The 23,586-nt window shown below is 43.4% G+C and overlaps 1 long non-coding RNA gene across 2 annotated transcripts in view; it reads left to right on the top strand.

Annotated features, from left to right (window-relative positions):
* The first annotated feature begins 1,705 nt into the window (after positions 1-1,705).
* Positions 1,706-23,586, top strand: part of LOC112541305 (uncharacterized) — a 29,185-nt gene continuing 7,304 nt past the window's right edge. Inside the window, exons 1-2 of one of the 2 annotated variants that reach the window (XR_015795860.1) lie at positions 1,706-2,253; positions 9,036-9,150. This is a non-coding gene — a long non-coding RNA (uncharacterized LOC112541305). The remainder of the gene's footprint in view (positions 2,254-9,035; positions 9,151-23,586) is intronic. The other variant, XR_015795861.1, reaches the window with a different exon arrangement.

A 23,586-nucleotide genomic window follows, 5' to 3' on the forward strand; every position in this document is an offset into this window, starting at 1 on the left:
TGATTCAATAGGAGCTTTGTTCCCTGCATGATTATGGAAAAGTGACATGGCGGCTCCACCTGTATTCCAGGCATCGCCAATTTTTGTGCTGAATTAATGGAAAATAAGTGGCCAAGATGTACCTGCTCAGCCATGACCAAAGCATTTGTGTAAGTAAATGGGGCTGAAAAGAAACACTAATCAAGATATTTTTGGGGTCACAGGTTCCACAAGGCTGCTAGCAATCTCTGTGGAATACTGACCAAAGTGCCTGTCAGGAAAAGCAGAGTTTGCCTGTGAGAATAAAAGGCCAGGAGTCACATGGTTCCCCCTGATGCAGAGGAGCTCAAAGTGTTGGTGTTCCTGCTCCTGTCTCTTTGTAGTTGTCCCCTTTGTTAAAGGGGAGAAGGGCCCAGCCCCTGTCCTGCAGATGGGGTTAATGTAGAAAACAGAGATCTGGCTGCTATGGCAAAAGTTGGAGAAACTGATATGATTGTGGGTGCTTATATAAAATGACCTAATCCATGCCACTCAAAAAAAGTGTGGAAGACCTGGAGCTCAACAGCAGAGCACCAACTCTGCACACAAAAAATACCCAGGTTTGATCTCCCACAGCTCCAAGTTGGCTTTAAAAAACTCCACTTTGTGATCCTAGAAGGCCTCTGCTGGTCATTCTCAACTACCTGGAAGTACATCATGAACACAATACCCTAGAAAGCCTTTTGTTTTTTTTAGCTCCTGGCATTTTGGTTAGTTTCAAGGAGCCACACCTTAAAACAACTTTAAACTCTTGAGCCTCCCCAGTAGTTCCTGGCCATACTCAGTTTAGGAACAGGGGTCTTGACCTTCATTAAAGTCTGAAGTTGCCCTCAAGGTGACACAAAATAGTCACTTCTGGGCTAGACTGAAAATGTACTGAGTTGGTGGAATGGGAGGCCAAAATGAGAGCTTTTTGGGGGGTACGCACTAGGTCAATTGTCTTGGAAAGAATATAACTGAATGCCCCCTATTCGCTTTAAACCCCCTTATTCTTTCCTGAATGAAAGCATACTCTCTTGTACCAAGATGCAGCTGAAATGCTGGGCCAGGCAGAAATCATTTCAGGCAGGGTTGCATCAAATGAAGTCCAAGGAATATGACTAGTAGTGAAATCCCTGAGGTACTCTATCAGTGTTCGTTAGTTCTATGCTCTCCACCACCTGCCAGTCTGGGAATTAAGAAACTGCAGAGAAGCTGAAGTCATACATTTGACCAGGAGAGGTTGAACGGGTTGATTTCTGAAGGGAGACTCCATTGCCTGCCATAGGCACACAGTTGCCCAAGGCGTACATGCAAAATACTAGTGAATTATTGATTGGTGGGAAAGTTGTGACTCTGACAATACCATTATTGCCTTTGATTTCATGCTTAAATCTCTCTCTCTCTCTCTCTCTCTCTCTCACACACACACACACACACGCACACACACTCTTCCCTGAAGCAGTTGCAGTCTTTTTTGCCTTTCCCATAAGTGCTGTGGGCGGTATGTTTATTCTCTCAGGGAATGCCAGAGGGGAATCGAGGGCAGCTAATGAATAAAGTCAATGCCAAGAGGGGTTGGGAATAAGACAGAAGAGTCCTGGAAGGGATCAGAAGGTGGCAATAGGCCCAACTGTCTGCTTTCTCCAAGGATTATAGGAAAACGGAAATGGGGAAGAACTGCACTTGAGCTGAAGTGGAACACAGCAGAAGTTCAAAGGTTTGGCAGGGTTGCAGAACCGGGATTATGAGAAGGATAATCCTCTGTTTTCTAAGGCAAGAGACTGTTTCTCCCATTCTTTGTGTTTTTGTTGGCTGGAATGGTCCTTGGCTCTTTCATCAACCCATGTTACATGACAGCAACCTCTTCTACCGTACTGGGAAAAAAGCAAGCTTTTTCAGAATGACTCTTCGCTCTTTCAAAGCCTATGAAGAGAGCCAGTGGAGAGCCACATTGAGCTTCTTGAAGTTCTTTCAGAGCTTAGATCATGACCTGAGATGCATTCGCTCTGCGACGGCCACTCTAAGCACAGAGTCAAGGTGACAGAAAAAGAAGGCTTCCAGGGGCAAGTGATCTCCATCTTGCCATCCCAGAGGATCTCAGCTTCTGCTTAAGACCCTGGAGAGCTGCAAGAGGTCAGAGAAGACAAGCCTCCCTAAATTAGCATCTTACCAAAGGGCTAAGACTACTATCCCAAACCCAACAAGGCTGAGGATTTGGGGAATTGTAATTTGGAGGATACAACATTGGAGAAGGTAACAATAGTTAATTCTGGACCATCCGATATGTCTTTTACTTACTTTGTGTAGCATTGTAAGATCCCTAGTGGTTTATAAGCCATCATGGCAGTTGAGTGTAATGTCTAGAAACAGTTAATGGTGTTTTATTCTACAAACCATGGTTAAGCAAATCCTGCCTTGGCCCAGTGTGTGAACCCAGCCAAAGCAAAGCAGCATGATATGCCATCGAGTTTGATTATTTTATATCTAGCAGGCTATCTTCTCCTGGGGAAAAATTGTGATGGTTTTAGAGCAGGAAAGTGGGTAAACTGGAAAGGATTTATTATCCATGGTATTTCTTCTCTCAAAACAATTCCTCTCCCCCTCTCCATATATACTTTAAAAATGTCAGACTAGGCATCAGAAAATGTCATCGGACGTTCATTATGGGCACTTATCTTCTGCTGTTGCCTGCTGCCCTTTGTCGTCGTTGCTATTTCATTGCCACGCTGCTTTGATTACATTCAGTTCCGTGGCAACTTTATTACGGTGGGTTCTCCGCTGAGCTTTAGAAGGCAGTCTGCCCTGGGCAGCTTTTAGCTGGAAATGTGGGGCAGAAATGTCTCAGTTGTAGGCAAACGAAACTAAATAGTCACAGCAAAGGGACTTGTGTTCAGGGCAGGTTTGGATTAATTCCTCCTCCCCATTGTAAAAGGCCCACCTTCATAAAAGCTCAGACAAGTCTCTATTGGCAACATCAGATGGCGCCGTTGTGCAACCCTGAGTGGCTTTTCTGTCAGATGAACATCTCCCCAAAAGGTCTGGCAGATTCCTCCAATCTCCTTTTATTCCCTCCCCAGCCAATAACCCATTACAACCCTCTACCCAACTGCTACTTTGATCACAGACATTCCCCTGCATCAGTTTCTGCCTTTCCTTGTGCAGCAACAACCACTTAGCAGTTACCTTCACACCCCAGCTTGGCTTAAGGCATTCCATTTTCTAAGCAGTGGCAAAAGCTATTTAGAATTTAAAACTGTATTTGCACATTTGAAGGTTATCAGAGCCTGCTCCCAATGAGAATTGGCGATCTTTTCAATCTCTTGCCTCAGTCTGATGGGGAATAGTTTGGGATGTAGGCCTTGTTGGGGTGAGGCCGTTTCATCAACTCTCACCAAAACTGTAGGATTGCCAACTGACTTGAAAAGAAGTAAGGACAGTCCAAATCGGGTTGCACAAGCCAGCAAAGAAAGCATAGGAATAAACAATTGCATTTGTTCATGACTGTTTGTGCATCCAGCTGCTACTAAAGACACGGGCCAGGTGAAAAGCTGGGAACTGCCATTATTTCAGTCAGGAACTCTAGAAAGGTTCAGTACCTCGTTGACATTAAAACTAAGTTTATATGTTGTGCGAAGCCATAATAAGCTTTCTTGCTTTTGGGTTTGCATGCCTGAACTATGATTTAAGGCTTTGCATGTTCACAAACCCAGCCAACTGTGGTTGAGTCAACAACCCACCGTTAAAGCAAATCATGGCTTAAAATATATGTGCACTTCCTGGCTTTTTCCTGGTCAGGATAGATACAGTAGTTGCAAAATCTGATGGAGGAATAATTAACCATTAGATTGACTGCTATTTGGACATATCAACAATTCTGTTCAGCTTTAAAAAATGCTGAAAAGGAGATAGAGATCAGGGCTATTGCATGGTGTTGATCTTCCTGTCTGTGATGATTCCCCAAGGTCAATATTTCTCATTCCCTGAATGTCCTCTCAGCTCCAGTATAAAGGACCTAATGTCAAATAGGTCCAGTGGGAGACACTGCCCCCTCCATTTAATATTGTGAGTCACCCAGAGTCATGCACTTGAGAAGGGTGACTATGGAAGGAAGGAAGGAAGGAAGGAAGGAAGGAAGGAAGGAAGGAAGGAAGGAAGGAAGGAAGGAAGGAAGGAAGGAAGGAAGGAAGGAAGGAAGGAAGGAAGATAGATAGATAGATAGATAGATAGATAGATAGATAGATAGATAGATAGATAGATGAACCAGAAGAAGGTAGCTGACCACATGTGGTGCCTCTACAATGCAATGGCTCTCATTAGTAAGTATTCTACTATCTGATCTGTGTGCAGTGAAATTTCTTCTACCCTCCACATTCATCCACCAGCTTCTTCTCTGTGCCTTGTAATGTGACATCATCTTAGACAACATTGTAGGACTTTTTCAGTTGGTCACATCTTACCATGCTTTTCAAAGAGAATTGCCTGGTGCCAATAATTTTCCTGTTGCCTTGGGATGGGCAACCCATGAAGATCTGTTCATTTGTCTCCCTTTCTGTTGCTCTTAATTTTCTTAGGTTTTTAATTCTTACTTGGCTCTAGTCTTCTCATCAGCTTTTCAGCTCTGCCATTACAGAGTGATGTGGTTTTCATTTTTCTTCATCAATGAGTGGCTTTGGAAACCCTTTTGGGTTAGAAAGCTGGATAGAAACCTATCAGGAAAACTCAGAAACATGCCAAGAGATGCATTAGCTGCCACTTTTGAATGTGCAGTTTTTGCAGCATCAATTTCTTTTTAAAGGGATTAAAAAAAACAACAACCCCAAGATATCTCATCTACCCAGGTTGTATCCCATTAGTTGACACTTTCTTACCCCCCATCCCACGGTCTGTGGACTGTACCAATTACCAGCTCCAGGAGAAGGAGGGGGTCTTACTCCTTCCTATTACCAGGTACAAAAGCCTTTTTGATGGGGGGCGGGAAAGATGAAATTCAAAATAGTGCACCCAAGTTTCTCCTCCATCTCATCTTTGGGTTTCACCTCCCTCCCTCTTTCTCGCACTGCACTCGGGGCCTTCGTTTGACAAAACCTGTTATCCCAGCTGAAGCCAAAAATAGCCCACCCTCTTTATTCTGAGGCCAGAAATGGACCTCAGAATAACCATGACCATGACGCAGCCAACTATGGGAAGGATAGCCCAGGGTGAACGTTAGCATCCTTGGCTCCCTCTGCTGGAAATCATAGCTTTGCCAGCTCTTGGAAAGACATATTGGGATATTGAGGCAGGCTAAGACAGGGGGCGGAGTCCAGAAGTTGGGGCAGGATTAGGGGCATTGCTTAGAGTCTGCAGGGGTGGAGCCTAGTGAGTAAGTTGATAGTCTCATGATACTCTGCCTTTTCTATGGAGGTTCTGAGAGATTTCTTGCAGATCAAAGCAGAGGCCAATAAGGGATCAACTGGTGTAGTGATTAGGATATCGGATTGGTACCAGGGAGGTCAGATTCAGTTCCAGACTTGGCCATGAAGACTGAACAAATCACTGCTTCTAAGCCCAACCAATCTCATAGCATAGATCTTGTGAAGCTACTTGAAGGGAGACATGTATCTGTCAGTAGGCTTAAGAAGAAAGGTGAGGTAGAAATCTCATAATAAATATATATTTTAATACCACTAAGCAGGGTGAGGCCACTGCTCCTGTTTACCTTCCTGCAACAAGACAGACGCTCTAACGTGAGCAATTTCGATTTTGATGTAAGATAGCTCCCATCGGTCGTGCTTCTGAGCTACTGATTTGTTCACTTGCCATCTGGACAAGAATTTTTTTTTCCCAATTGCATACATTTAATCAAATATAGATGAGTACAACTATTCTTCTTGCCTCCCCAAACCACTTTCCAGGACTTCCTCACATGCTAGAAGTCCTGCACACACCGCACAGAAACTCAGAGGATTTTCTTCTCAAGATCCACCTAGGATACAGGTATTCCAGGATAGATGTCCAGCCTCTGGGAATAATGGGAATTGTTTTAGAACTCTGTTCATGCACTCACTACTTATTCTAGGGAGAGGTGGCCTTCCTCTGGAATAATAGCAGAGACAGCCCCAGCAGGACGCCAAAAGTTGGAGGTGTCAGCTTCTACTGATATGGCCCCTATTACATTTTTATCAACACTGCCATCCAATATTCCCTTAGTGTTTTGTCCTTGCTTTGCATTTTATCAATATTACCGTCTGATTCTGCCATTCCCTCTCCACAGGTTTATTAATATTGCCTTCTGATCTCAGAGTAGTAACCGTGTTTTATATTCTACGGCCATCAACTTCCCTTGCCAAGCTCGGGTGCCATCTTTAATTAAATTTCCTCCTTGGCTCCAGCAAACTTCCCCAATCACCCCTCCTCACTGCTCAAGCAAAGTTCCCTGGCTGATTTTTTGTATTCTTTGGTAATTGTCCTTCTCCTCCTCCTCCTCCTCCTTCTGGGTCTAAATGCAAGTGGAGTTCTTTCTGAAGGTGGAAGTTGTTGTGCGGATAAAAAGCAAGATTCTGCTCAGCTTGTGAGATTTTTTTAGAAAAATATGGATGTGATGGGCATATCTTTAAAATACCAGTGCCCAGCTGAAAAGCAGAATACTTTTTGTTGACTACCAGGACTGTAGGCATGGCAACTAGACTGAAGAATGTAATTAACTTTCCAGAAACAAAAGAAAACACCTCTCACATGGCAATCCCCAACCTGGTGCCCTCCAGATGTGTTGGCTTTCGGCACTCATCATCCTCACCAGTGTGAGCGTTGAGGTCCAACATGACTTGAGGTGTTGGAGAGGGCCAAGTAACAGTTCATCATTTTTTCTTTCTGACAAGTTAATTTCAGCCCGTCACATCTCAAGGATTATCTGTTTAGAGTTTCTAGGCCTCATGAAGACATCTCAAGAAAATAAAGAATGAAATTCATTTTTCTCTCTGCTGGGTTTCCTTTGTATCTCTGGTCACCAACACGTTATTTATTTTAAATCAGTTTTTTCCCCTTATTCTGAAATAAAGATGTTATTGGTGGCTGGTGTGGGTCTTCCAGGCTGTGTGGCTGTGTTCTTGAAGGAGGAGCAGTTCTCTCTGTCTGTGCTCTTGCCTGTGCTCCTGTCTGTGCTCCTGCACTCTGAAGATGCCGGTCACAGGTGCTGGCGAAATGTTAGGAAACAAAACTTCAAGAACACGGCCACACAGCCTGGAAGACCCACACCAGCCATCGTATGCCGGCCGTGAAAGCCTTCGACAATACAACGAAGATATTATTCTTTAAACAAAAACTGTTAAATGAAAGGAATCAGTTGCATGATGGACTATCTACTGGCCCCACTGACTTCAGTCCTATACAGGATTTAAACGTAATCAGATAGAGAGATGGATAAATACTAGGAGGCATTTATATTAAATTTAAGGCAGCATTCAAGCCAGGATATCTCTAGCAAGAACTGCTTTTTCACAACTGGGACACACATTATTCACAACTATGTGCTAAGTTCTATCTGCACTTCTACTTCTGAGCATGGGCAAATACAATTTTTTTTTCTTCATTGCAGTAGTCATTTTTCAAACATCTTTGAGAGCATCCAGAGATCCTGTGCTTAGCTTAATCTTAAGAAAGTAGGTATGTGTTACAGTTTAGCCTGGGAGTCATGTCAAAACAATGCATTTTTATAGAACTTCCATGTCTCCAAGAAGAAAAAATACCAGGTCCATTCTTCACATTTTCAGATTTCCATGTCTAGGGAGGACAGGCAGCCATTCTTCTCCAGTGACTCAATATATTTTGCCAGCTTTGGAATTTTAAAATGTTATGTGTATTGATTTATTTAAGATGCTTGTAAGCTGCTTTCCTTAAGCTTGAAGTCATTTACATGAGAATAGAACAATATTTAAAATCACTTAAAATATAGAAAACTCAATAATTGTGATCTATATTCAACAAGCTCAGTTTTAAAACAAACATTCAAAGCATCACAACAAAAGCTGCCGAGAACCGTCTAGCTGGTGGCAGAAAAAATCTGGAAAAGTTGCTGGAGAGAAAAAGGGAAGAATTTCTGTGCCAGCTCACCTCGCAGTTTGGCCGACCATGAACGTGAAGTTCTCTCTGTTTGTCACCAGTGGGACTGACCCACCCTGCCCTCTTTTCCTATTTTCCTTGAGTAAGTTTCTACTTGGGTCTACAATGCTCAGCCAAATCAATAGCTGTTGGTGGGGGATTTTTATTTTTTGGTTCGTGATGGGTTGTAATCCTGAGATTCTTAGCAGCAAGAATGAAATTGGCCCAATAAATGGGAAGCATTGATTCTGGTTGACCAGTATAAGCAAATGAGATCCAAAACATTTTGCGCCTCTTTTGGTCTGATCCAACCCCCTCATAGCCACTTGCAACCCAAAACACTCACAGATTTTCATGAGTCAGATTTATTGAAAGGGAAGGAGATTAAGATACAGAATCTTGGAAACTGAATAGGAGCATTTGAGAACCCTATTGAGCCATAAATATGCTAAGACAGGGCTGCTCTGATCTTGGTGGTCCTCTTTTGAAATGCCCCTGGATAGAGGGGAGATGCTGCTAGTCTTTCATCAGATAAGGAAGGTGTGCACAGATCCTGAAATCTTTTGTAACCCAACATTTTCATTCCCGGATTGAGAGAACCCCATGACTTTTGACCTGCAGTGGTGCATCTTGTTCTCTCACAGGCATTTAAAGATCAGTTGGACAGCCTCTTGCTCTGAGATGCATATGGTGCCCAAAAGTCTTGGCTGGGGTTTGTTCAATAAACTATAGTTGGAATACCATGGCATAGCACAATGTGTGAACCTAGATCAGTGCTAACAGACTGACACCCCAGACAAACTGACACAGTACAAAGAAAGGAGTGTGCTTCCGTCTGAGCAGGCCAGGCAGGAAGAAGAAAATCGACCAGCAAAGTTTAAATTGAATGCCCAATTTAAATTGCAATTTAATTTTTGGGGTGTTTAATTCATACATGAGACATTTTGTCTTCTTCTCAGAAAAAAATGTATCTAATGTTCAGAAAAAAAGACTACGTGATAAGGAACATTTTGAAGGACAGAGGGGTGATGGAGCAATCAATCAGTTGGTCTTCTGACAGATACATGGATTTTTGTAAGTAGCCACATTGACCATCGCATTGTGCACAGAAGGGCAAGTGAGGTCATATGCATGATTTTATTTATTTATTTATTATTTATTTATATTTCAAATTTGTCATTGTCCATCTCACAGCAGAGTGACTCTGGGTGGTTGCAGAGCGACTCAGCGATGATGATGACATCATCATGTAATTTACAAGACGTTTTTATGATACACACGACATCATAGTGGCTTATCTTGAACTCCTGGTGTCCATTATGGTAGCCAGACCCATAACACGCTGTTAAAATGCCGAATGTGTCCAGACAGGAAAAAGGGTTGCCTATCACAATCTGTTGCCAATTTGCTCAGTATCTGGTAGATTTGCACATTCAGAAAAAAAATGTGAGACTGATTCTGCTCCCGCTCCTGTTCTGTCTGAAATGGGTAGGACAATCTATTTTCCCCTCTTCCTATTCTGAAGGAAACCCTTGGTTTCATCTGCTAAGCTCACTTGTTTCAGCAAGCTGAAATAATCTTGATTAGCTTTGTCTCCCTTGCTTTGATAAAGCAAACGAGAGGTTTTTATAACAAAGTTTAATGAAATAAACCAAAGTTGAGATGAACTAATAGAATGAATTTAGGCTTCATTAGGCAATCAAAGGCTAACGGAATTAAAGCAAGGGAGAGGTGCTTTTTTCCCTTATCAAAACAAATGCCTGCAATTTTTGTAAAGAATTGAGTTTCAGGTTCTCAGATTCCGTTTCATTGTCCTGTTAGCTTTTAGAAATCTACCTATAATGGCAACGTAATTCACCATAAACACAGTAAATGAATGATACTGGATTCTGGAATAGGACTCAATGCAGTCTGGTGCAATTAGGTAAATAATTTTAAAACCGAAATGGGCTGAAATCCTCACCTTTGCCAGTTGCTTGAAAAATAGTTCTCCTGTGTAAAAATGAATCCTGGAGTCTCCATTTCTTGAGTTGGAGAGAGGAGTTTCTTCTAATGTTTCAGGGTGGAATTGTACTTAACTTACTAAGCCATATGTGATGGCGGAATATTTATTACTTAAAGCATTTTAAAAAAACCCTCCCATTCCAAGAAACACAATATTGCCTCCAGATATTAATGTCAGTTGCACTTCCTGAACTGCCTTTATGGGGTCTATGATGATGGCATGTCCAAGGCAGTTCAGGAAGCGCAGCCAGCAGAAACCTAGGGGAGCAGCTGTCAGCCCTTTGAGGTAGACCAGACTAGAAAATCAGTTATGAACGCTAATGCTACTTTTATTAAAATGTTATAGTGACAGAATCTTGCATCTCCCCCTCCTTCCGTCCCTCCCTCCCTCCAACTTCATGAGAAACAGGAAGGGTCAAGTCTGAAGATGCTTTCTCAAATTACATTTCTGCCTCAGACTCAAATTTCTTTTATCTGACCATTGTCTTGGTTGGGACTCTTCCTCCTGTTCTTCAAGGTTAATTAAACTATTAAAACAGCCATGAAGGAAAAGATACTCAAATGCCATGATGTGTCAGCACCTACAAAGATCAGAACCGTGCAAGCCATGGAATTCCCTGTGACACTCCATGGAAGCAGAAGTTGGACTTTGAAGAAGCAAGATAGGAAGAGTATTGATGTCTTCAAACTTTGGTGTTGGAGAAGACTCCTGGGAAGACCACGGATAGCCAAGAAACAACTGGATCCTAGAACAAATCAATCAAGAGTTTTCACTTGAAACACAAATGACCAGGGTCAAATTATCCTGACTCAGTTGCAGTGGCCAGGTTAGGGACAGATACTCCTGGAGAAAACCTTAACTTGATGGCATGCAATCAATCAATTTTCTTAAAATGGGTTTTCCCTCTTTCAAGAAGTTTTTCCAAGGACACTTACAGAGGTTAGAAAACCACACTTGAAAATTTAAAGGAAAAACAGCAATAATCTAGATAGATGAGAGAGAGAGAGATGGACTAATAAGCAGAGAAATAAGCAGCAATAAAATTAGTGAAAAAGCAACAATGCAGCATAAAAAGTTAAGAAAATAATATATTAGTACATTCAAAGAAATGATGAACACACTCTATGTTTACCCAACAGCTTTTCAAAGTTTTGTTCCCTGTTTTCCTACATTCAGGAAATGCCCTTTGTGACTTTTCAACTTGAGCAAAAACCTTGCTAACTCTTTAAGCAAGGCTTTGGTCTTTTAAATTGACTTTTCTTCCCTAAGCCCTGCGGGGTTTTCTGAGGCTCACCAGTCTTCAATGGAGCTTTTATGAGTCTTTAGTGGCTTAAGACAAAACTAAATTTGGCCTAATCTCTCTTAAAACTCACAAGGCTTTTTCCACCCACCCCGTTTGTTCCCTCAAGGCTTCTCATTTTGCAGCTAGGCTTGTGTCCGCCTTTTAAAGAAAAGAAATACCTAAAATCCACTTTTTACAAATACCTAATCTTTGGTTGCGATGCTTGTGGCTGGCAAAATAGGGGAAAAGATTGTTGTTTCATGGCATTCAAGTGCCCTTTCCTACAAAGAATCAATAGGCTGGTTTATTCAGTCTGCAAATGCAGCTGGGGAACTTTTCCCAGAGTGGAAACACTTGAGACAGAAAGTTAAAAGAAGGCTGGATGCTTGCAAGAATTTCCTAGATGAGGGTTTCTCAGCCTTGGCAACTTTAAGATGAGTGGACTTCAACTCCCAGAATTCCCCAGCCAGCATGGGTGGCTGGGGAATTCTGGGAGTTGAAGTCCACTCATCTTAAAGTTGCCAAGGCTGAGAAACCCTGTCCTAGATGTAGAAACATAGGTTGTTTGATTTTCCTAAGTATGTATTGCATCTCATTCGCCGTGCCTTTAGAGGAGTTTTCTCATTTTGCTTTACTGTCAGAATGAATTGTCATATAGCTTAACTCTACGCTCCTTTGCTTGCTTAGAATTATGACCGAACTGGCCGGGCTGCTGGTTAACATGGAAAAACTGCCTATGTAGTTGGTGTTTGGGAAGGGGCACTATTGAAGCACTGGACTTAGTACCATGCCAAGATTTTTTTTGGTGACATCTCCCCAACAATTCTCATTCAAGGGACATCCATTACTTTTCCTTATTTATTTTTCCAAAACAGTAGAAAATGTCTGTGGATTTCTTATTCGTGGGATATATTGTGTTGGTGCTAAGCTCAGTTACAAGGCCAACAAAGGTCACGAGGGGTAGAACAACGGAGAAAAGTGGGCTCGGTCAAGTCCTGGCCGTGAGCAGAGGAGGGTTTTCCATCTTTTCCCATCTATTCCCCATTTGGGGGAAGGGGAAGGTGTGTTGTTTGAACCATCGCCAGGCATTTCATGACTCACATTGACTCACGGATTTCTCACTTCAAAATAGTAGAAAACCATATCACTGAAAATTGAAGGAAGCCCCGGGTGCTGCAACAAAGGAAGCTGAGATTGCTTAGTGCCCCCCCATTTTTTTTTTTTTTTTTAAATGCCTTAGAGCCAGTTTTTGACTCCTGGTGACTGCCTGGACAAGTCCCTGCAGTTTTCTTGGCAGGATTTCAGAAGTGGTTTGCCATTGCCTGCTTCCCAGGGCTGAGAGAGAGTGACAGGCTCAAAGTCACTCAGATGACTTTGTGCCTAAGGTGGGATGAGAACTCAGGCTCTCAGGGGACCACTGTGGAGGAGGATTAGCCTGAGGTATTAGCATCTTCTGGGCACAACACCATGGGCATCGGGGTGTGTGTGTGTGAAGGGAAAAATGACATCATGCATATCATTATGTTATCACCTAATAGAAATTATTTTCAGATTCTTTGCACAATGATGTCATAGTGTACATGACATTGTCATGGCTTTTACCTATGAATACCTATGCATGCACCACACGTTTATGAGAAAGCAGTGCTCAGTCCTTCCTGATTCTATGTTAAGATCCTATAAGTCAGTGAAACAGCTCCTTCACTGCCCACCTTTGACAGCTACATGAAGAACTCTCTTGAGCCTTGACCCAAGACCGTATTGGGAACCTCAGTAGCTCTCAGCTAGCCAGTGCCAACATGTCCCTTGCAGGGTTCTTTGGCCATCCTTGTTCAGCTTGATGGAAAATGAATAGTTTGGGTGTTATTTTTCACAAAAAGAGGAAGAACAAGAAATAATAATAGGAATAGTAGCATAGTAGTAACAGCAAACAACAGTCTCCTTGAGTGGTCTGGAGGCTTCTGGCACTTAGCTATAAGGGTGCATGGATGTTCTGCCTTTCAAACCATCCAGCTCTCTTTCCACCATCTGCAGCCACCCAAATTTCCTGCTGTTGCATTAAATCTCAACACCCCTATGAGCATTTTCCAAATCGGGAAGCACAGGCAGCAAAGGAGCTGCAGAAGGATGGCAAGGTGAGGATCTGGAAGGGAGAAGCTACTTGGTTTGCAGGCGAGGAAAGCTTTCTGACGTTTTTCCACAGGGAGAGTGATAGGCAGTTTTGAGATTTGCCAGGTTAGTCTCTATGAAGGCAAATGCATGGCTTTAAGACCAGGAAAAAAGAGAATCAAATCTCCATTTCTACTCCCACTTTCAATGATATCCCCAGGGGGGGTCAGTTGGTACCACATGAGGGAAACACCTGAGATCTAGGTCTGAACTCACTTCTTAAAGTACACATTGTCCTCTTCCCAGTGCCAAGTGTAGGTCAGGTTGCCTGGATATGCTTCCGCCTGGCAGGTGAACATTGCATCTTGGGAGATGTTAACGGTGATGTTCTCTGGGGGGGAAACGATAAAAGGGGGTCCTGTGGGAAAGCAAGAAGCAAACAGTTACCTCAGCAGATGGAAAGGGGAGATGAGCTCATAAGCAGGAGCCTGCAAGGCCAAGCAGAGTTTGTGCACAGATTGGTCTCAGCATCCTGTGAGGATCTAGGCACCCAACATTTCCCTTTGGGCTCAAGCCCAACTCTTCGGCTAGACTACTAGGCACACCAGGAGCTGAATTCTCAACACATCTGGGGTACCAGTTGGAGAAGGAGACGAGGAACAGAATGTGGCTCAGTTCATTAATCGCTCAAGGGTGGCACCCAGGTTTTTCTTAGGGCTGCAAAAATATGGATCACTATGGGGGGTGAGCTATCTCTTCGCTGCTATCTCTTTTGCTGTTGTTGTTGCCTTTGAGTCAGTGTTGACTCCTGGGGACTGCCTGGACAAGTCCCTGCAGTTTTCTTGGCAGGATTTCAGAAGTGGTTTGCCATTGCCCACTTCCTAGGGCTGAGAGAGAGTGACAAGCTCAAAGTCACCCAGAGGACTTTGTGCCTAAGGTGGGATCAGAACTCCGGGTCTCCAGGTTTCTAGCCTGGTGCTTTAAAAGCTACACCAAACTGGCTCCCTGCCCCTATTACAGGTAGTGTTAAAATACTCAATGAAACTTTCACTCTAGAGAGGTGTTTCTCAAATTGGTAGCTTCAAGATGTGTGGACTTCAACTCCAAGAATTCCCCAGGCAGCATGCTGCCAGGGGAATTCTGGGAGTTGAAGTCCACACATCTTGAAGCTCCCAAGGTTGAGAAACACTGATCTTGAGTGTTTTCTACCCCATCCCTTTCTCTGTTTGCTTCAGGATCAATTAATTTCAATAAAAGCAAGAAACTGGCTACTTAATGGCCAGCATAGAATAATAATATGTGCCCAGATTGGTGGAATGCAAATAAGTCCCCTGAAATTTGCAGGAGACTCAATCTTACCCAGCAAGTCAGAACAAAATTGCATAGCCCAGATCTTATTAATAGAGAGAGTGAGAACTAGCTGCCGAAACAGTAACCACAATAGATTGAGTCTCATCAGATTATAGTGATGGTCTGTTAGATTTAAAAGTAGAAATGATGGTTTCTTGGAAGGGTGGGATATGAATCTGGCAGTCCTGGAAGACAGGATTTGCAAGGTGTCCAGAAGTTAAGCCATCTTGTTCATTATGAATTGCAATGAATAATTAAGTTGAATTCCAGTGAGAAAGGACCATTATCTTAATTTGGTCTCAAAGAATGAAACCAACACCTGTTCGAAGTGCATCTTCTGTGGCTTCCAAAACATCTTAAAAATATTAAAAAAGCAAGCTCTTCCCGCCTCCAGACATGCTGTTTAAGGGACACAACATGAAAGGAAAATAAATAGGAAAGAGAAGAGAAAAAACACCAACAGGCTTTAGTTGTTCATTAAAATTCAAACCCCCTGCAAATGTGGGTGAGCCCCAAATGATGGGGCTTTCAGCTACCCCTTAAATGGTCCCCATGTTGCTTCATCTGCTGCAGGTGATAACTGAATTCAGAGCATAACAGTTTTCTAATTTGGGGTCGGGAAGCCCTCCTGAAGCTCAAACGAGGCTTTACCTTTTATGGAAGAATGTTCTAGGAAACTAAAAATGATAGTTATTTGGGGACTAAGTGCTGCTTGAACTCTGGCTAAGAAAACAAAAAGGACAAGGAGCTTTGGGCAAGGGTCGCCCATGGGGTCTACTAGACAGAGCTTCACATCCAGGGGTACTAGATGTTAAATCCATGTGTTAAAAACATCGTTTGGTGCCCAGCTTTGTGTTTTCAAAAGGAGTTGACTACAACTTCCAGGGGAAGGAGGATCCTACAATAACAAAGAGAGAAGCAGGTGGGAATCAGATTTTGAGCCCCCCCCCCCATGCAAAATGCCCTATGCATGTTGAAAAGTCATTCAAGAAAGGAAGACAGCTGTTACCCAACCCTCTTCCCCCTTCTTGCCAACCTAGATTTCTACTTGCTGGGAGATGTTTCTTGGGGATCATCCTTCCAGATACATACTTTTTTGCCTCCTGGAAATTCTACCCCATTTTTCAGCTCCACATTCGTTTAGATAACAGGGATCAGTAACAAATCATTAAAACTCTTCCCCAGAGAGTCAAACCATGGCAAAGCATGCCTTTCTCTCTCCACCTTCCTGCTCTGCTTGCCAGCATCTGAAATCAGAGCAATGACTGCCATCAAGTGAGGCTCTTCCCGTGGAGACTAAAGCCTATGGAGGTGAAGCTTTCTGCAGGCAGTTGGGAAGAAATCAAAGAATATATTAGCAGAGCTAGGAATATATTTTTCCCTCTTTTTTCCTGGTAAGAAAATGAGGATGTAACTGTTAAGCAGAGAGCTATGGTTCAGATTCACCGGAGCAGAACATATAAACAAGTCTGATGCCTGAGCGACAACATCCATGTAGGCGCGTGTCAGGGCTCCCGGTTTAATACATGAGCAGGGGGCTTTGCGTAATTCACAATTAAGGCTCAGCCAACAAGCTTTCATGTTTCCTGTTGCGCTCCCTCAACTTTGTGGTGCCTCGTCAAGAGCTACACCAGCTTGCCTGGGACGGCCTGTGGGGAAAGGCAGAATTTGTGTATTAGTCAGAAGTTTATGAATTATGCAGCTGCTGTTGGGAAACCAGACAGAGCTGGCTGCTGCGACCAGCCAGCCATTTCCAGAAAAAGAAAAGAAAAGACAAGACCGCACCATATTTATTTTGGTGCGCTATTAATTTACTTGAAAAACACACAAGCACATGCTTGCGTTTAAGGAAGAAAAAGGAGTTAAGGCAGGGGGTGGGGAAAGCTTATCCCCTCCCTGGGCTCTTTTGGAAACCTTTCAGAATAAGTGGAGATGTTGTGTGGTCTATGGAAGCTTAAGAGCACATCCCCTCTCTGAACTGGCATTGGGGGAACAGAATTCCAGCAAAGTTTGGATGGAACAGCCAGAGGTTAAGCGTCAGTCTTCTAACACAGTTTGGGGCTAAGAGTCACCCCATGATCCCACAAGGGGTGGGAGAGGGTGGGGATTCAGGACCACGCAAAAGAGGAATCTCTTCTCCCAGCATGCAGGTAATCTGTGGAACTCCCTGCCACAGAAGGTAGCCATGGCCCTCAGTTTGGATGGTTTTAAAAGATGAGAGACACGGCTAGCAATGCCTAGGAGTCAGGATGGCCGTGCAGTACCACTCGGAGCGTCCCTTTGGTTTATCGGGGAAGGACAATAGCGAGGTATTTTGGTCAGATCCAGCAATGCTGGTATACTTTTAATTTTTCCAGCCTGGGGGTTGAAACATGAAACCTTCAGGCATGGCTAGTGTGATAGATAGCTCCTCCCTCTCTTGTGCTTTTAATATATTTTGGGGCTTTTTTCTACCATCACAAAAAGCTGATTTTCTGTTCTCTCCACAAACACTGCTGTGCAGCAACCAGCTCCAGTCCCTTCCATCAACACTGCATCCTCTCCTGGCCACCAGGAAGCTCATGTTTGAGAAGAAATCTCAGCCTGCCTTCTTTCCTTCTAGCCACCCTGCTTGGCCAATCTGGCAGCAGATGGCTTTAGAACAGCTGGCCCTGGAACACCCCTTCTTGGGATTGGAAAGTCCAGCTGTGTGCCGTCTGGTTTCTCACATCCTCATCTGTTCTCGTGCACAGCTGGAGTCGTAGGCTGACAAGGCTGGAAATTTTAAAGCACAATTTGCTTCTCCAGGCCAAGAGGAAGGGTGGGGATTCCTGAGGAGGGGAAGCTATTTTTGTCATCATGGAATCCATCTTGTGGGATCCCTGGAACATCAGGGTGCCCAAGAGAGAGGAGAAAAATGACTGAAACCTTTGCTGATGAAGATGCCAACTCCCTGAAAACTGGGGGAATTAGGCACCGCAGAGCATCTCTAATTTTAACAAATGGTACTTCTATTTTGGGCCTTTCTAGCTGAACAGATTATCCCTGCTCAGATAAAGAATGGACAAAATGAAGATAAAAAATTGGCTGCTAACTCTAGAAAGATGATGTCAAGTGAAGGCTCCATAAAATTGCCACAACTCATTGTCTGCATTGCACATTAAAAGGTCCATCTGGACCCAGCCTAATATTATTTCAATAGCTGTTTTCTCTCCTGGTCTCAGCACGTGTTAGTATGTGGCTGATCTTCTCTGGGCTTTACAGTTAACCCTGTTTAAGACTCAGACAGGATTCTATCAGGGAATCTAAGGGTGATAGGCTAGACTGAGAAATCAAAAAATATCCTAGAAGAATGCAATGGCAAATCCACTTCCGTTAAGAAGAAGGCTACCTTTTGCCTCCATATTGTCATCAGAAGTCAAGCTTGGTTCAGGGGAAACTTTATTTCTCTTTACTGGAAGTTCTAACTGGCAGGCTGGGTTCTGCAATCAAATTGATTGATTGACTGATTATGTGCCATCAAGTCAGTATTGACTGTTAGTGACCATACAGATAGATTGTCTCCATAGCGATCTGTCCCTAACCTGGTATTTCAGGTCTTCCAATGGTTCTTCCATCACTATTGTAACTGAGTCCATCCATCTCACTGCCGGTTGTCCTCTTCTCTTTCCTTCCACCTTTCCCAGCATCAGAGCCTTCTCCAGAAAGCTAGGTCTTTGCATAATGTGTCTGAAGTAGGGTACTCTGAGCCTGGTTATTAGTGCAAGTGAGAACTCTAGGTTGATTTCTCTGATGATCCATTTCCTGGCTGTCCATGGTATTCTCAGGAGTCTTCTCCAACACCAAAGTTCAGAAGTGTCAATACTCTTTCTATCCTGTTTCTTCAAAGTCTAACAACCCAGAATATTCAGTCTTATTGGCAAAGTACAGTCTGAAACTACTATGCTACAATACTTCTCATAATACACATCTGCTTGTTATGGACCACCGTCTTTTTGGTTAATAATCAAGTACAGTTCATATTTCCTTCCTTTTGTACAAGGAAGCAAGTTTTTCAGAGAATCCCTTTGGGACTGTCTGGGGATTGTTGTCCTACATTGTATCTTCTGATCTAGAGACCCATTCCTTTCTTAGTTCAATTACTGATTGCTGGGGTTAATAAGTGCAGAACCATCCATTCAATTATTTGTGGGCTTCTGGACAACCCTGCTTAGCTCACATCAGAAACACGGTTCTGGAATAGAAGTTTCTTTTTTGCCTTACCCAGAAAGCCAATCCTTGTTGTACTTATCTTCCACCTTCTCCTGTGCCTGTATGAAAGCAAGAGCTGGTTGCTCTGCCCTTTTGATCCTTTCTACTTAACAGCACAGCTATAGCCCTGTAGACAGTTGACATTTTTTGAGGGGGCAATAAGATTTCTTAAATTGAGGCCGGGGAAGGCAACCTACGCGCATCACACAGCTAGTAATGTGTTTGCCGCGTGGAACTGCTGGAAGGAAGAGCATTATGATACATCTACAGTACCACCATCGGAGCACACAGCTGCCTGGTTCTGTTAGAGCAAAACTCTTTTACTGCTATCTGGGACACCATCATCATCCCTTTCTAATTGCTCTCAGGGATGAGGGAAGCAGACGGGGGACCTTAGCAACTGTATCAGCTTGCTAGCCACGACTGGGTGTGCACAGCAGTGGAACCGGTCGTTGACGAGAAATTGTCATGCCTGCTTGTTGAAATGAACGAGGTGGCTGTCGCTATTCTCAGTTAGCAGATGTTTGATCCACAAGAGAATTTCACAGACAAGAGCAGCCTAGAGTGAAAAAAAAGAAGAAGAAGAAGGCTTGCATTTGCAGAGCACCCGTATTTTTTTGAAAAGATTCTCTCTGCTGGCCTTGAGAAATCCTAAAGTTGGGGAAAGAGATTTGTTCAAATTGGGAGAACGTGTAACCTTTCTGGCAGCTTTTTCTCCAGCTCCGTGGAAAGATTATACCACTTTCAGCAAGAGACCAATGGAGGCAGCTTTGCTAGATTTTAAGAAGCAGGGCAGATTTTCCGATTCTGTAGCTCAGTGTTGTCCAAACTTGGCCACTTTAAGATGAGTGGACTTCAACTCCCAGAATTCCCCAGCCAGCCATGCTGGCTGGGGAATTCTGGGAGTTGAAGTCCACTCATCTTAAAGTGGCCAAGTTTGGACAACACTGCTGTAGCTTTTGTGTTCTGTGTTGTAACGCAGCTTCTATCTTCCGATTTCAAATGAAGAGCTTATGAAGTTATTCAGAATTCAATAATATGCGGTTCACAGCTTTCTAGTCTATTTTTTTTTTTAATGTGTAGATCTAGGGATTCATAAAAGTGTGCAAAGAAAGAGCCACTCATTCACATGAAAATGATGTTTGTGGGTGGGTTTTACCGAGGTGTAATCTGCTTCAGTGTAGCACAGAATAAAAGAACAGGAATGTGATTTTCTGCCTGATCAAATCAAGAAGGCTTATTCTGCATTCTCACACGCATGCTGGGCAAATGGCCTTCTTTGCACTGCCATGTAAATGAAATGATAAGCAAAGATTCGATTAGGAGAAAAGAAGTCCCCGAATGAGGAGCAAGGAGGGTTTGGTTTCTCTTTTCTTCTGGATGCATTGTCTATTTCAGCAGCAACTGTAACCCACCTTGCAAGATCATTTGCATTTTGAATCAAAAGTGAAAGGCTGCATTTTAGCAGCCTGCAGACATTAGACCTAGCCTGGGCTTTGAGAAGTAACGTCAGTGAGGTTGGGGGAGCTTATGCCCAGGTAATTATGGATACGACAGTGGTCATGTCTTGGGAACTTCCCTGCCGTTGTATTATCCTAGAAGCACATCTCCTCATCAATAACAACCAATTTATTTATTATTTATTGTTATTTTACAAAAAAATAGCCTGCTTGGAACTGCCCATATTCTCAGATGCTACTTCATAGGCTATCATCTATCTATCTATCTATCTATCTATCTATCTATCTATCTATCTATCTATCTATCTCTCTTTCTATCATCCATCCATCCATCCTCTATCTATCTATCTATCTATCTATCTATCTATCTATCTATCTATCTATCTATCTATCTATCTATCTATCATCTGGGGGCCACGGTGGCGCAGCGGCTTAATGACGTTAAAAGTTGCCGGCCAGAAATGGTCAATACTTCAGCAGTTCGAGCCCAGCCTTCGCGTTAGCAGGGTAAGCTCCTGTTTCCTCCCCAGTTCCTGTCAACCCAACAGTTCGAAAACTCATGTGAGTAGATAAATGGGGACTCTCACTCCGGTGGGAGGAAAAATGCTGGTGGCGCCTTGCAAAAAGGAGTCGGGAGCAGTTGCCGATGGTAGCGCAGAGGCCACACACGCCCGAAAAAGGCGTGAAATAACGGAAACCCCACCGCCTGCGCTCGCCAGCTGGGCTCTGCTCTAGGAAGGAGACCATGGCGAACCACTTCCGAAAGAACACCTTGCCTTGAAAACTGCAGGGACTCGTCCAAAGCAGTCACTGCAGAGCCGGTAACAACTGAGTGCAGATAAAAAAAAAAAATCTATCTATCTATCTATCTATCTATCTATCTATCTATCTATCTATCTATCTATCTATCTTCTCTCTCTCTCTCTCTCTCTCTCTCTCTCTCTCTTTCACTGAACCTGTGGAAGATATATTTTATATATATGAAGGGGGGGGGATTGCCTTTGCAGCCACACTAGGAAAACACCATTAGCTCAAAGCGAGAGGGACACGTATGCAGGATATCTTGAAGGTCTCCAGGAAAGGGTCTACAGCCAAACTGGTTCAAACTGCAGTTCAAACTGCCTTGTCCCTGTAAACTATAAAAACTGAGTTTGTATTTCCGGTGGTGTGGCAAACCCTGGCATATTTTCTGCCTATGCTTTGGGTTATTGACCCCCCAGCTTCCTTTACTCGGCTGAATAAAAAGCTGTTTCTTTCTAAGAGCCTCCTCCTGAATTCTTGGCATTGGATTTCTCTGGGATTCAGGGTTGCAAACCTTACATATAAATACTTAACCACCTCCCAAATGCAAACCTAAATCTGGATAAGAAGAATCTGGGGAGCGCTGCAGATGTGGGTGGCTGTTCTGCGTTGTACTGTCAGTTTTCAGTTTTCAGACCCGGATTCGGAGAAGCTGGTGCTGCATCAGCTTCTTCAGGCTTTCCTTGCAAAGGCGTCCAACTTTGCTGAGGAATCAGGGGAAGAAACATGAGAAAACATTGAGGCACAGTTTCAGTGATAGAGATGTTAAGGTAAACAGTATCTCTCTATGTCTTGGAGTTTCCCCCCTTCCTGGCTTTAACTTTCTCCCAGTAGAAGCAAAGGTTAGCCGAGATCATACAACCAGTCGGATGCCCAGATTCCAACTCCCTGGAGCTAATTATGAAACAACATTAGATAAAAGTCAACATATGTTGTAAAAAGCTCTATGCTTCACCGCCTGACAGTTTGTAACAATGTGCTCTTGTAACAGCTGTCAGGCAGTAATGCTGGAAAATGAGTAATATGCTGATTTATGGATATCGGCTCTGCCCTTGCGCTCAATTCAGCGACTGCAAGAGAAAGACACCCTCTTCACTTTGCAGCAAGGGAGTTCACCAGGAAGATATTCCAGAGAGCAGCTTAGCCTGCGTCTCCAGCAGCTCAGAGGTAACCCCACCGAGCAATGCTTTTCAACCCCATGCCCAAATCCTTTGAGTAATTTCCCGACAGCAATTTTCCCCCTTCAGAACAAGATCCTTTTCTTATTATTATTCAGTCTTTTGGATTTCTTTCACTGGTGAGATTGAGACTGAGCCAATCTTATCCTTAAGATAGCAGAGGATGTCTTTCTCTCGCTTTCTCTTTCTTTTCTCTGTCCTCCATCCCCTTGACTACCTACTTTTCCTAGTCTAGAAAAAAAAAAGCATATTTTTGCCTGCCCAAACGGGTTTGCCATGACGTTGCATGTGTGCAAAAGAGACTGCCTCATTTGGGTGTGTGCAAAATGGTGCCTGGCAAGCCTGGTGTATTCACCAAACATGGGAGCCACCCCTTGTGCTGACCATTGAACCAGCCTACCCATGCCCATACTAGGAATAGAATTGAAATGTGGAAGGCTGCAGCTTGTTAGAGAGATTAGCTGCCTGCACGAAAGCAAAAGGCATCATCCAACCCACGAACATTTAATTAGACTTTTCTTCTCCTATGTCCATCCAACTGAATGAGATTGTTTGGGAAAAAATGCAGGAAAAATACTTGGGCGCAGCCATTATGTTAGCAAATCAGTGCTTTCTGCACTGGCTTCACCTTCTGGAAAAAAAAAAAAGCAATGGACTTCTTATTCTGGACTTTATTGCCATAGAAGTAAAGTACCCTTTCAACTCACTTCTGTCTTTGACTGTCAATCTCTACCACCTTCGCTGAATTATTTGGGTTGGGCAAATGGCTCAGGTGTCCTTCTTCCTTTTCTAGGTCTTCTTCAGCCCAAGGTCTCTTGGAAAGAAGTTAAATCAGCTCTTCCCTGTTGTGCCTCAGCTCACATACTCTACTGGAACTTGACAGGTCTTTCAAAATATTTTGGAGCTGAGATCAGCTGAGCTTGGGCTGATGGCGCTTCTATTTGCCTGAATGAATAATCTGCTCCAGTTGAAGAAATTGTCTAGTGCCCCGGCACAAATTCTAGCTGCTGTACTTGCTTTTCTGACCAGAGGCATCAAGGATCCTGTTGTTTGAGCTGTGCCATTTTGTTCCAATGGAATAGCCATTGTTGTGGT

Source organism: Python bivittatus, unplaced genomic scaffold, assembly GCF_059951505.1.
Source record: "Python bivittatus isolate LINGU-HERP-01145 unplaced genomic scaffold, Pbiv_v1 ctg000320_np1212, whole genome shotgun sequence".
Taxonomy (NCBI): domain Eukaryota; kingdom Metazoa; phylum Chordata; class Lepidosauria; order Squamata; family Pythonidae; genus Python; species Python bivittatus.